Raw genomic sequence first — 12,923 nt, 5'->3', positions numbered from 1 at the left:
TTGAGGCCAGCCGACAGGGAAAACTGACTGTTACCAGGGCTTGAGGAGGCCAGCTTCACCTGAGAGGCAAGCTGGTCAGGTTACCCTAATCTCCTTAAGAACAGGTACGAGAGTTGAAGTGCTGGATGCGTATGCAATAAACAGGGCTCACAGGCTGAAACACAGACACCATACTTGACAGAATAACAAGGAGAAAGTTGATTTTCGAAAGTGCAAGAATACAGTTAAATTTTTTTCCTTCATAATATATCTGCTTTCTATAATGCTGGATTTCCATGGTTTTCCCTTCAGACACCCACACTTGCATTGTGCACATATGCACACATACACACACCTGGATATTTCTACTTCACTTCTTTTTAAAGTTAAATCTGGTACATATAGTTTGTTCGAAAGGAATCCTTTACATGTGTGTATTTAGTGAATTTGGAGCTTTACAGACCCAAGTGCTTTTGCTCAAAATGGCCACAGCTCATAGATGAGACACGACTCTCCTGTTAATGTCATTAGCGAGCAGAACAGCAGCATCTACAAAGCTCAGAGCGAAGAAATGGTACCCAGGAGAACTACATGAGGCCAAATAAATGTGAGGTAATTGACTGTTTTCCTCACCACCTCCGCAGTGTGTTGGAGGCCATTTGTATGGGGCTGCCTTGTGCCAACGGGGAGGGGGCAGTCAAACAACCCTGCCACAGTTTCCATTGTTCTCAAAGGCACACCATCTGCATGAACAAAGCCCCAGGTCACACTGTTTGTCCCAAAGAAACTCCTGATAAATATTTCTTTTTAAAAAGAACCTCTTTTCTTTGATTCGCTGTAACAGAGCTTTTCCTTCTAAATATACATCCTACACATCAAAAGCCTGAGATGAGAAATTCATTGTCATTTGCAAAGAATAGTGTCTCTTTGTGACACTATTGTGTCGCGACACTATATAATAGTGTCTCTTTGTAATCTGTTGAACTGCATGTTATGAAGTCTTTTTGAGGGTTCTGATAGCAACTAGAATATTCTGCCTCTTGTGGCAAACATGTTTGAAAGCATAATCATGGGGTGTGGGCTGGGGTGACCAGGACATTCTCCCAGACTGACCAGACAGTTGCTGGGTTTCACAACACCAGGAAGCTTCCTCTCATTTATCCTGTTTTAATGGAAATGAAAGTGATATCAAGTGACCAGCTGTTCCTAGGGTGGGTTCTAGAAACCTCTGTCCTTGTCATCCAGCCTGGATTTACAAACAGCTGTCTTCAGTTTGACTTTCTAAAATCAGAAGTATGGGTGGGACCATAGAAGTGACAGCATAGCATTAGATGGGGGCAGTCTTGAAACATTTGAAGTGACTAAGTATGTGTTCTTGCATGCTAAGTTGCTTCAGTTGTGTCTGACTCTTTGCGATCCCATGGACTGTAAAGCCCACCAGGCTCTTCTGTCCATGGGATTCTCCAGTCAAGAACACTGGAATGGGTTGCCATGCTCTCCTCCAGGAGATCTTCCCAACCCAGGAATTGAACCCTCATCTCTTGCATCTCCTGCATTGGCAGGTAGATTCTTTACCATTGAGCCACCTGGGAAGCCCCTATTATCAATGGTCTTCCCCCCAAACTAGCACAATGCTCAGAACAATGAGGTGCTTAATAATAATGAGAGCTAACATTTATTGAGAGTTTGTCAAGATATGCCTGGCAGAGAGGGCTTTATATAATATCAACTCATTTAATGCTCACAACCCTGTGAAGTAGGTAATATGATTACCACCTCCATTTCACAGATGAAAAAACTGGGCTCTGAGCCCTTAAGTTACATGTTCAAAGTCATGCAGAAATAAATTGTAGAGTCTGGACTGTAACTATGTTATCTGACCTGTACCCTGTCCGAGCCGGTATCCTGTTTCAGTTCCTGATATATTAGAGTAGCTGAAATCTGAATCTTTTTGAATATGGAATTGGAACTGGGGATAAAACACTATTGTAAAAACCCTAACAGTATGTGATCTTGGTTTCCTGGGCAGGTGTTGAGAGTTGAACAGCAGGAATGAAGAGCCTGCAGTCTGGGAAGTTGGTGACCCTTCTTCTGATACATGTGGTAGAATTTGTAGTAAACTGTCGCCTGTGACAACCTTGGAAGCAAGACCACATGTCTCCCAAGCCCGTTCCTCCAGGGGAAGTGGTTGAAAAAGGTCAGAATAGTGAAGTGTGTTGGTTGCTTCTTGACATTTTTAGCAAACTTCTGTAAGAAAGAAATCTTGCCAGTTTGTAAGCAAAGATGAAAGGTAATTAAACTATGTGAAGGGAGGCCTTGCCTTCTCTGCCTGTGGCCTGCAGCCTAAATTGATTGAGGGTCAGATCACGTGAGGCCCTTCAGGCCTGAAACAGCCATTTGCTTCTGTACTCCAAGGAGCAGATAATAAGATGCAGCTCAGGCTCTTTGGAGGAGTCTCCATGGCTCTTGTAGCAGTTGTATATGGAAAGGTCCAGATACATTAATGCTGAGGTTTGGAAAATTATAATCATAGCTGCTACATGCCAACTCCTGGCAGAAGTGCTTTATAAACCTACTTTTTTTTTTTTTAAGCATTTATTTGGTATTTATCACATACCAGATACAGTAGTAAGCATTTAATGTGGATTGTCTCATTTAATATGAAATATCTATATTAAATGAGCATTTAATATCTCATTTAATTATCTCCTGATGACAGTTTTAAAACTAGCACTATTATGATGCCATTTTGAGGATGTGGAACCTGAAACTACAGATAATTAGGCTAGGATATTTGGACTAGAAAGAGGTGTAAATATGAGAGGAGTCCTTCAGCCTGACCATAGGTCTGGGTTTTAACTCTACACCATAACACTATGTAAAATCCCAAGCTGATTTATGAAATCATTGAGGTGTAATCGTGTGTTTGCCAGAAATAATGTTTGCATTTATTGTTGTCAGTCGCCCGAGGCACTGTCAGTCCTAATTATTTTGAATTAAATTCTCTGTTTGAGGTTTGTCAGACCTAACTTTATAAAACTACTTAACCTCATTCTTCATGATCACATCTGAGGTAAGTCTTCTTGAAAGTTGAAAGTTAAGTCACTCAGTCGTGTCTGACTCTTTGCGACCCCATGGACGATAGCCTACCAGGATCCTCTGTCCATGGGATTTTCTAGGTAAGAGTACTGAAGTGGATTGCCATTTCCTTCTCCAGGGGATCCTTCTGACCCAGGAATCGAACCCAGGTTTCCCGCATTGTAGGCAGATGCTTTACTGTCTGAGCCACAGGGAAGTCCAAGGAGTGGCTTACACCAAGGAGTAAGTCTTCTTACTCCTGTTTTATTGATGAGACTGATGCTCAGTAAAGGTAAATAACCTGCCCTGGATCAGGCTGTTTTAAATGGTGGAATTGGGATTTGAACTCAGGTCAGAGTGAGCTCAAAATCTAGGCTTTTCTCCCAATGCTGGAATTGAGGTGTCCCTTCTGGTGCAAGGCTGGGGGGCTACTGGGGCCATGTTCCCATATGAAGCACTGTCTGGGTGGCCGTGGCCTGAGAGGCAGTCCTCTCGGCACCCTTTCTTTTTTTTCAGACTTTAAACTTCTTATTTTGTATTGGGGTCTAGCCAATTAACAATGTCGTGGTAGTTTCAGGTGAACAGAGAAGGGACTCCGCCATATATATACATGTATCCGTTCTCCCCCAAAGCCCTCTCCCATCCAGGCTGGCACATAACATTGAGTAGAGTTCCATGTGCTGTATAATAGGTCGTTGTTGGTTATCCATTTGGAATATAGCAATGTGTACATAATCTTCCCAAACCACCCTAACTATCCCTTCCCCCAGCAACCACAAGTTCTTTTTCTGGGAGTCTCTTTCTATTTTGTAATTAAGTTCATTTGTATCATTTCTTTTTAGAATCCACATATGAGGGATGTCATGCAGTATTTCTCCTTCTCTGTCTGACTTACTTCACTCAGTATGACACTCTCTAGGTCTGTCCATGTTGCTTTAAATAGCGTTATTTCATTCTTTTTAATAGCTGAGTAATATTCCATTGCATGTATGTACCACATATTCTTTATCCATTCCTCTGTTGATGGGCATTTAGCTTGCTTCCATGTCTTGGCTGTTGTAAACAGTGTTGTAATGAACTTTGGGGTGCATGTATCCTTTTGGTTCATGTTTTTCTCTGGATATATGTTGGGCACCCTTTCTCTAAGGGCTCTGTGGTGAGCTCTATTCTGGGCTGGGACAGTGAGCTGTTTCCACTGCCACCTGCGGAAGGTGCCAGAGCTGTGAGGTACAAACACATCGGGGCTCATTGCAGGAGAAATGTTAGAGTTGGAGAGGTGCCAGCTGGGCTGGGACAAGTGAAATGCAACAAAGGGAATCAGTCCTATTTCCATACTATCTGGTCATCAAGGTAAACGTACTTCATCATCCCTGGGCAAAGCCACACTTGTCTGCAGCCAATGTTTATGGTCAACTACGTGTCAAGTTCTGTTCTAAGCAGGCTTTGTGGATTATCTCATTGAGTCTTCACAGCACTGTGAAACTGGTACTATTGCTACACATTTTATTGACACAGAAGCTGAAGCAGAGCTAGTAATGAGGGCAGTCAGAATAGTTATCCAGGCAGTACTGCTCCCAACTGTTATGCTACAGCCTCTTTATGCATTCATTGTGTGACAGAATTCCTCAGTCCCCAGTCATCAGGAGGCAATAATTGTGCATTTATGATTTTCAGGTCTTTTAATGTAATATCCTACTGAACCTCACAACAATACTACTGTTATTGACTCTCCCAAGTTGGTCCCCAACAGAAGTTCTCTTGCTGGAAGTCATCTGAGCCCATAGAATGAGACTGAGTTTGGTTCAGAAGCAAAGTAGAGTTCTACTCTTTGATTAAAAAATGGGAGAAGTGCAAGCTCAAGCTGTAGATTAACTGCTCTTTATAGGGTTCTTGTCAGCCAGGAGTGGGGTAGAGTTCTTGCTGGATGGGCGCAGGTGTGCTGCTCAGGTTCCAGACCGCAAACCTGGCACAGCGCCCCTGCACATGTCTGGCCCCTGCCATCTTGGACTGAGTGTTGTGCGCAGAGCTTCTGCGCATAGTCTGGGAGCTGAGGTGTTGGCACAGCTATTTTACACTGGAAACTCTGGTCTGTACTGCCGGGGGCAAGACCTCTGCATGTGGCAGCCTGTGAGCAAATGAACCTAGACTAAGCACAAAGGGAAAAAAAGGTTAGACTTATTACTCAGATTCTATTTTTATTTCCTAGAAAATAATAGACTTTGCCCAGTGACACTGCTGCTAAGTCACCTCAGTTGTATCTGACTCTATGCGACCCCATAGACGGCAGCCCACCAGGCTGCCCCGTCCTTGGGATTCTCCAGGCAAGAACACTGGAGTGGGTTGCCATTTCCTTCTCCAATGCATGAAAGTGAAAAGTGAAAGTGAAGTCGCTCAGTCGTGTCCAGCTCTTATCGGCCCCATGGACTGCAGCCCACCAGGCTCCTCCGTCCATGGGATTTTCCAGGCAAGAGTACTGGAGTGGGGTGCCATTGCCTTCTCTGTGTGACACTAGCAGGTAGCTAGTGTTATAATTTCCCATTTCAGAGATGAGGAAACCTAAGTCCAGAGAGGATAAAAGAGTGTTGTTGGAATGCTACGACTGGGTTTCAAATCCACATCTTTTGGGCTTCCAGTCTACTTTTAAAGCACAGCCTCTGCCTCAGATTTTCCATGCACTGATCTGTGCCTGAAAAATATTTTAGGCCATTAGTAATAGCTGAAATAATGCAAAATTTAAATATATACATTGATTCATATAGTAAGAACTCCTAATTTTAGTTTGCTGAGGCAATTTGCTGCCTCAGAATATTTACATTTATAACTCTACTTCTCTAGAAACAATAAAATAACCTCTTGATGTGGGTAATTAACGGAACCATAAAACATTCCCACAAATGGCATCTGCAGAAACAAGGTGAAATGAAGAGCTGTCGTTTGAGCCAAACCCATTTGAAACTCATTTCAAAACATTTAACCAAGGGGAGATAAGGGAGGAATGCGTGGCTGTTGGTTGCAGGATCATTTAACTAACAGCAGTGTGCTTCCAAATTAAACCTTCCATTTAGAAATGCTGAATGTGTGTATGTGTGTGGGTGCCTGCACACGTGTCTGAGCAACTCTGGTTATGTGAGCAAGTTGTATTAATTATGTGGCAGTAGTTTTTAAAACTCTTTTAAAGAAGGCAGTTTGTCTTTCCTGATCCTATGAACATTGTTCATTAGGGACTTCTGTGCTGTAAAGAATAATTATAAGTTGTGATCCTAGGTATATCTTTCAGCCTCTCTGAGCCATGGTTTCTTAACTTTTTAGAATGGATTCCTGCACATTTGTGAGGGAGATAGACAAGTACCCAGGTCAAGTATGACAGAGTACTTTTAGATGTATGCCTAGAACCCCACCAGAATGGCTAAAATGAAACAGATAATACCAAGAATTGGTGAGGATGTGGAGCAAAGGAAATTCCCATACACTGCTGGTGGGCATGTAAGTTGGTACAGTCACTAATGAAAAGATGCTTAGCATTGTAGATCATATATGCCTTCTACCACTAGGCATATACCAACAGAAATGTGCATATATGTCCAACCAAAAGACTTGCACAAGAATGTGTGTAGTAGCACATAGCCCCCAAATGGAAATAAGACAAATATCATCTGTGATAAATTGGAATGATATATCACAGTATATTCACTTAATAGGTTACTATACAGCAATGAGAAAACATGAACTTCAACAATGTGGATAAACCTTACAAAAATAATATTGAACCAAAGAAGCCAGACACAAAAGAATATGTATTATATGAGTCTATTAATAGAAAGTCCCAAAATAGGCAAAACTAATCTCAGTATTAGAAGTCAGAATAATAGTGACTATCAGAGACCTCGGTGCTAGAGGTGAGGATGGTCCCTGGAAGGGGAATGAGGGGGCTTCTGACATTTGAATAGCATTTTATTTTTTTGATCTGGGTGCTGGTTACTTAGTCGTGTTCACTTTGTGAAAGTTTATTGAGATGGAATTTTATGCTTTGTACTCGCCTGTATGGTATGCTCTAATATATAAAAAAGGAAACATTCACAGGATACTATATGGTTACTGAAGACAGACATTTAATCCAGAACTGAGATAACCAGGGGAGGCTCCCTATAAGAGGTGGTTCTCAGTCTTTAATCTTTACCTGTGCCATATGTAATTTTTTTGGGTGTGTATGTATTTATTTATTCTTCAAGTTTTATTGAGATATAATTGACACACAGTGCTGTATAAATTTAAGGTACATATAGCTTTGATACTTTGCCATAAATACACAGGAATCTGTTTCAGTGTGAAACTATTTCCACTGATCTGGATTTCAGTTTTTATTTCATATGCTAGTATCACAATTTGAAAATTAGAATTGATGTTAGGTTAAACATCTAATCATCACTCTTCATTTTAAAACTTTCCTCAACTTGTTTCTTCTGTTTATTTATCCGTATGAACTTTAGATAATCTCGTGGTATATAAATCACAGAAATGATATTAGTTGGGTAAGGAACAGATACCTTGACAATAGTTTCATCATCTAGGAGCAGGGCTGGCATCTCCACTGCTCATCCCATTTAAATTACATTTTCTTCTCTACAGGATGCTTTTGATAAATCTACTTCATCCCTTGGGGCTATCTAAGACTGACCAATTGCCTCTGACTGTTGCAAAGGCAAAATATCATGGTGAAAAATGAATGAATTTTTTTATCTTTATAATCAGGAGAGATGGAAATATCAAGACAGGGGACATCTTCAGTTAAGGAGAAAAATCTTGTGAGAAGAATGTCTGGCCTAGGAATAAATCACCCATCAAGAGAACAGTGGAGTGCACTATTCTTCTGCAGATTTCCAAAGTGGAATATGAAAGAAAGATGAGAGACTTCAGAATGGGGGAAGAGGACCCCTTTCCCTGAGCCTGCATTATCTGCCTGCCTGTTTTTTCTACCTCTAGAGTTATTTAGTGATTTTTGCCCTAATATGGCTCAGTATCAATGTCTGGTCAGGATGCTCCTCAGTGAACTTAATCCATGAGACCAGATAGATTTTCAAGGGGTAAATCTACTCTGAGGATCACACTAGTGGCACAAATTGATGCAAAGAAAGTAGGGGGACTCGAGTCTAGTGGCTGATACCGTCTCATAAATTATAACCCTTCTTGTGTGAGGAGCACTGTAAACGATGGACAGAGCTAGTCTTTAGCCATTATCTCATTTCACAGCAGCCCTCTGTCTCCAGCACCCTAATTCTTGGCTAATAATCCTTTGAGGTAGAGAGCAAGAGCCAGGGCAAGGCCTAGTGCATCATTCTGCAATCAGGAAAATGAACTCAGGGAGGTTAAATAACTTGATGGATTCCATTGGTAGTACTTGGCAGAGCAGAGGTTAGAACCCAGCTTTGTCAGAGTCCAAAGCCCATGCCTTTTTCTCCATATTGTAGAGCACATCGGTTTGTCTCTTATTTCAAGACTCCAGGCAGTTTTCTGCTATGAAGAACAACATAACTTAAAAGTGATCATTCTTGTTTGTGTTAGTACCAAAGGCAGCATTAAAAACCATCTGATATATAGTCATTCTAGTTTATAGTCTGAAATTAAAACTGTAAAGTAATTTCCTCTCCCAGCTTTCAGGGCAGTTTCTTGCTGTGACTAATATTAGTGGGCTTTCAATATTATCATTGAAGTAGGGAAACTTGCAAATCAAGCAGTGACTCATTGTAAGTGAGCGAGAGACGACATAATGCTGTGATGTGTCATCGTTGTCAGAGGGCTCGGGAAGTCTAGATTCCAAAATGAGTTGTTTTCCCCATAGATTGAGCTCATTTTCCCCAGGTGGTACATACTGCTTATGTCTGGAACCAGGAAGCCCAGACCCTGGGAAGTGGAAGTGGCTGTGTTGGTCTTGGTCATACCCTACTAACTTGTTCCCAAGAGCAGGGATCAGGAAACCATAGCCCTTATGCTATATATGGGCCACCCTGTTTTTATAAATAAAGTTTCACTGTTACATAAACTAGTCAAGTGTTTACTGTTGTCTATGGCTGCTTCCTCATTACGACACAGAGTTTATAGTTGCCAGAGAGACAGTATGGCAGAAAATACTGATTATCTGGCCCATTACAGAAGAATTTGCCAACCATGCTCAAGATTCTTTGGCAAATGCAGTCATTAAAACACTTGCTTTAAAAAAGGATTGAAAGGGAAGGGATATATGTATACTTATATCTAATTCGTGTTGTACAGCAGAAACTAACACAATATCATAAGGCAATTATACTCCAATTTAAAAATAAATTAAAAATTAAAAAAAAGTGTTGGTCACATTTATGTCAACTTTTGAGAAGAATTGGAGCACAAGCAAATTATCATAAAAGGGTGCATCACAGAATGCATCAGACAGATTGGTGAAAACTCGGACATTGACTACTCCAGGTTTATTTTTTCCTTATGGGCAGTATTTTTTTTTTTGTTGTTGTTGTTCTTGGCAGGGCTTTCTCTCAGGATCTGTCCGGACTTAAAACTGCTCAATAAGATTCTTCTCGATATGTTTCAGAACCATTTATCATACACTTTTAAAAGGGTTATTATTGGTTTATCCTAGTTACCAGAGTCATCTACCAAGAAAGGAAATGCATATTTGCTGGTTGTAGCTTTTATGTATATGGAAGTTTCCAGAATCATTAAAAATTTCCCCCTTTTTTTCCTTACAAAGCTGAAGTGAGTGACAGAATGAGATTGGAATTTTTTAATTGATTTAGAAAGCTGATCTTGGGATGAGCTACACAGTCTTTCCAATGGGAAACTGGCCTCTAGAGGCAGACAGCTCCCTCTAAACACAGCCGTATGGGATTCTGGAAATAGGCAGCAAGTATATCATGTTTATTTTTTCTGCTTTGTAGAAATGTGCTCATCATCAAAAAAGCCTCTGGCTGAATGCATCCAAACATTTATTGCAATGAAGAAAGAACCAATAACTAAATACAGAAATGAGAATAATGGGCCGAAAGTCCATACAAGGCTGTTGGAATTTAAATTTGAGCTCTGGCATAAGTGCCCCCTCTCCTAGGCCTGGCAGGAGGATTATCTCTCTTTCCTTGAAGGGTAATTTAGCTGTCAGCCTTTCCTTCTCACACTTCACTGTTTCTTTTCTATTCGACTTTTTAATTTCTTGCTATGAGTAAATAATCTTTTTTTTTTTTTAAACACAATTCGTCTTTGTAGGGTTTAACTGTTTTGCTTTACTTATATCTCACAGATGCTTAGTTGCTTTGATTGCTGTTTTTCCCGAGCTTAATGAACCCACTTAAGACAAATGTGGAAAGTTAAAAGAGAAATCAGAACCCACGGTAAGGTACCCCCTGCCCTTTCTCACCCCATCTCATATAGCCCAATATGGAACATTTCACAAATCTGTGGAGATGAAGAGGCAGTAGAAAAAGCATTTTTGTGATGAAATACGTTCAAGATGCAAGTGACAAATGATCAGAAGAACATAGTGTGATCAGTACGGGACCCTGCCTTCACGGCTTTGTTGAAGGAACAAACTTAAAAAAAAAGCAAACCCCAAGCCTGGGCATGAGTGATGCCACTAAATAAACTGATAGCTGAAGTAATTTAAAGAGGAAGCTTGAGCCAGTGTTCAAATATGAGGGGAAGAACAGTTGCTACATTGGCAGTTGGTGAATGAGGGAAGAGGTGGGGAAGCAGTCAGAGAACTAAATTCTGCAAGCATTAGCAATTTATGAAATACCCACAGAGTATGAGTGCATAACAAATAAAAACAGACAGCTGAGTGAACTGCTGAACATCCTGTCTAGGTATGTGGGCAGAGGGCAGGAACCACCTTACAGACCCAGGCAAAGACAGCTTGCAACTTTTGCAAATTGAGAAGCTGTGGGGCTGGGTGGGGGAAAGGATAGCAACTGAGGCTGGGAGGAAATTCAGAAAGATATTTGGAATTTGTAGAGCTACCTGAGAATATGGAGCCTTGGATGCATGCCTTTTTTTTAATATATAAATTTTATTGATGTATAGTTGACTTACAATGTTACAGATGCCCAGCAAGGTGATTCAATTATACAAATACCCATATATTAATTTTTTAAAATTTTTATTTTATTTTTTAACTTTACAATATTGTATTGGTTTTGCCATATATCAAAATGAATCCACCACAGGTATACATGTGTTCCCCATCCCGAACCCTCCTCCCTTCTCCCTACCCATACCATCCCTCTGGGTCGTCCCAGTGCACCAGCCCAAAGCATCCAGTATCGTGCATCGAACCTGGACTGGCGACTTGTTTCATATATGATATTATACATGTTTCAATGCCATTCTCCCAAATCATCCCACCCTCTCTCTCTCCCACAGAGTCCAAAAAACTGTTCTATACATCAGTGTCTCTTTTGCTGTCTCGTATACAGGGTTATTGTTACCGTCTTTCTAAATTCCATATATTAATTTTGAAATTATTTTCCATCATAGGTTATTACAAGATATTGACTATGGTTCCCTATGCTCTACAGTAAACCTTTGTTGCTTGTTTCATATCTAGTTTTTAATTAGAAATTTAGCATTCTATTCATACTAAGTCAAACAAGTGGACCCAAAATGTCATAAATTTTTTATTTAGAAAAAAATTCATAAGTTTTCCAAAATATATATGCATATTATATATATGTATACAAAAGCTTTTCTACTACACATGATAAAGACTTGAGAGAGAACATCAAAAAAATAAAGAGATGGAGAAACTGGAGAACATAAACTAAATGAAATGGGAGCACCAAATATGAAATAGAAAAGTGAAACAAACAAGATAAAAGGAAAAGATCATCATATAGTCCAGTTGTTTTTAAACATGACTTCTCATTAGAAACATATCTGGAGCTCTGGAGATTAAAAACAATACCTGATCATTTGTATTTTTCAAAAAATTTCAAGATAATTCTGATATGCATCTGGATTTTAAAAAATGATTATAGGTTTTTCTATTAGATCTTAGTTTTGGTGATACAGAGTTCTATTATTTTTCTGTTAACCAATCATGATACAATGATATTAAGTGAGTAATAGTTACATAATCACAATAGTAAAAGATTTCACAACCAATAGCCAGACAACAAATAAAAGATAATTAAATTGCAAGGTAAGATAACTGCAAGCCGTAATGGGAACATGATTAATTTAACAATATAAAATAATTACTACAATTTGGCAGGGGGGGTCAAGCAGAGTGATGTGGTAAGTGGCAGTGCCTATGTTTTCATCCACCCAGCCAGTCTTATGTTTTTTGGCTGGTGCATTTAATCCATTTACATTTAAGGTAATGTAATATGTATGGTCCTATTACTGTTTTCTTAATTGTTTTGGGTTTATTTTCTGTAGGTCTTTTCTTTCTCTTATGTTTCCTGCCTGGAGAAGTTCTTTTAGCATTTGTCATAAAGCTGGTTAGGTGGTGCTGAATTCTCTTCAGTTCAATTCAGTCGCTCAGTCATGTCCGACTCTTTGCAACCGCATGGGCTGCAGCACACCAGGCTTCCCTGAACATCACCAACTGCTGGAGCTTACTCAAACTCATTTCCATCGAGTCAGAGATGCCATCCAACCATCTCATCCTCTGTCATCCCCTTCTCCTTCTGCCTTCAATCTTTCCCAGCATCAGGGTCTTTTCTAATGAGTCAGCTCTTTGTATCAGGTGGCCAAAGTATTGGAGCTTCAGCTTCAGCATCAGTCCTTTCAATGAACACCTAGGACTGATCTCCTTTAGGATGGACTGGTTGGATCTCCTTGCAGTCCAGGGGACTCTCAAGAGTCTTCTCCAACACCACAGTTCCTGT

Source organism: Bison bison, unplaced genomic scaffold (assembly GCF_000754665.1).
Source record: "Bison bison bison isolate TAMUID 2011002044 unplaced genomic scaffold, Bison_UMD1.0 scf7180017864529, whole genome shotgun sequence".
NCBI classification, from domain to species: Eukaryota; Metazoa; Chordata; class Mammalia; order Artiodactyla; family Bovidae; genus Bison; species Bison bison.
The sequence above is the reverse complement of the archived record's forward strand: the minus strand, read 5'-3'. Positions refer to the sequence as shown.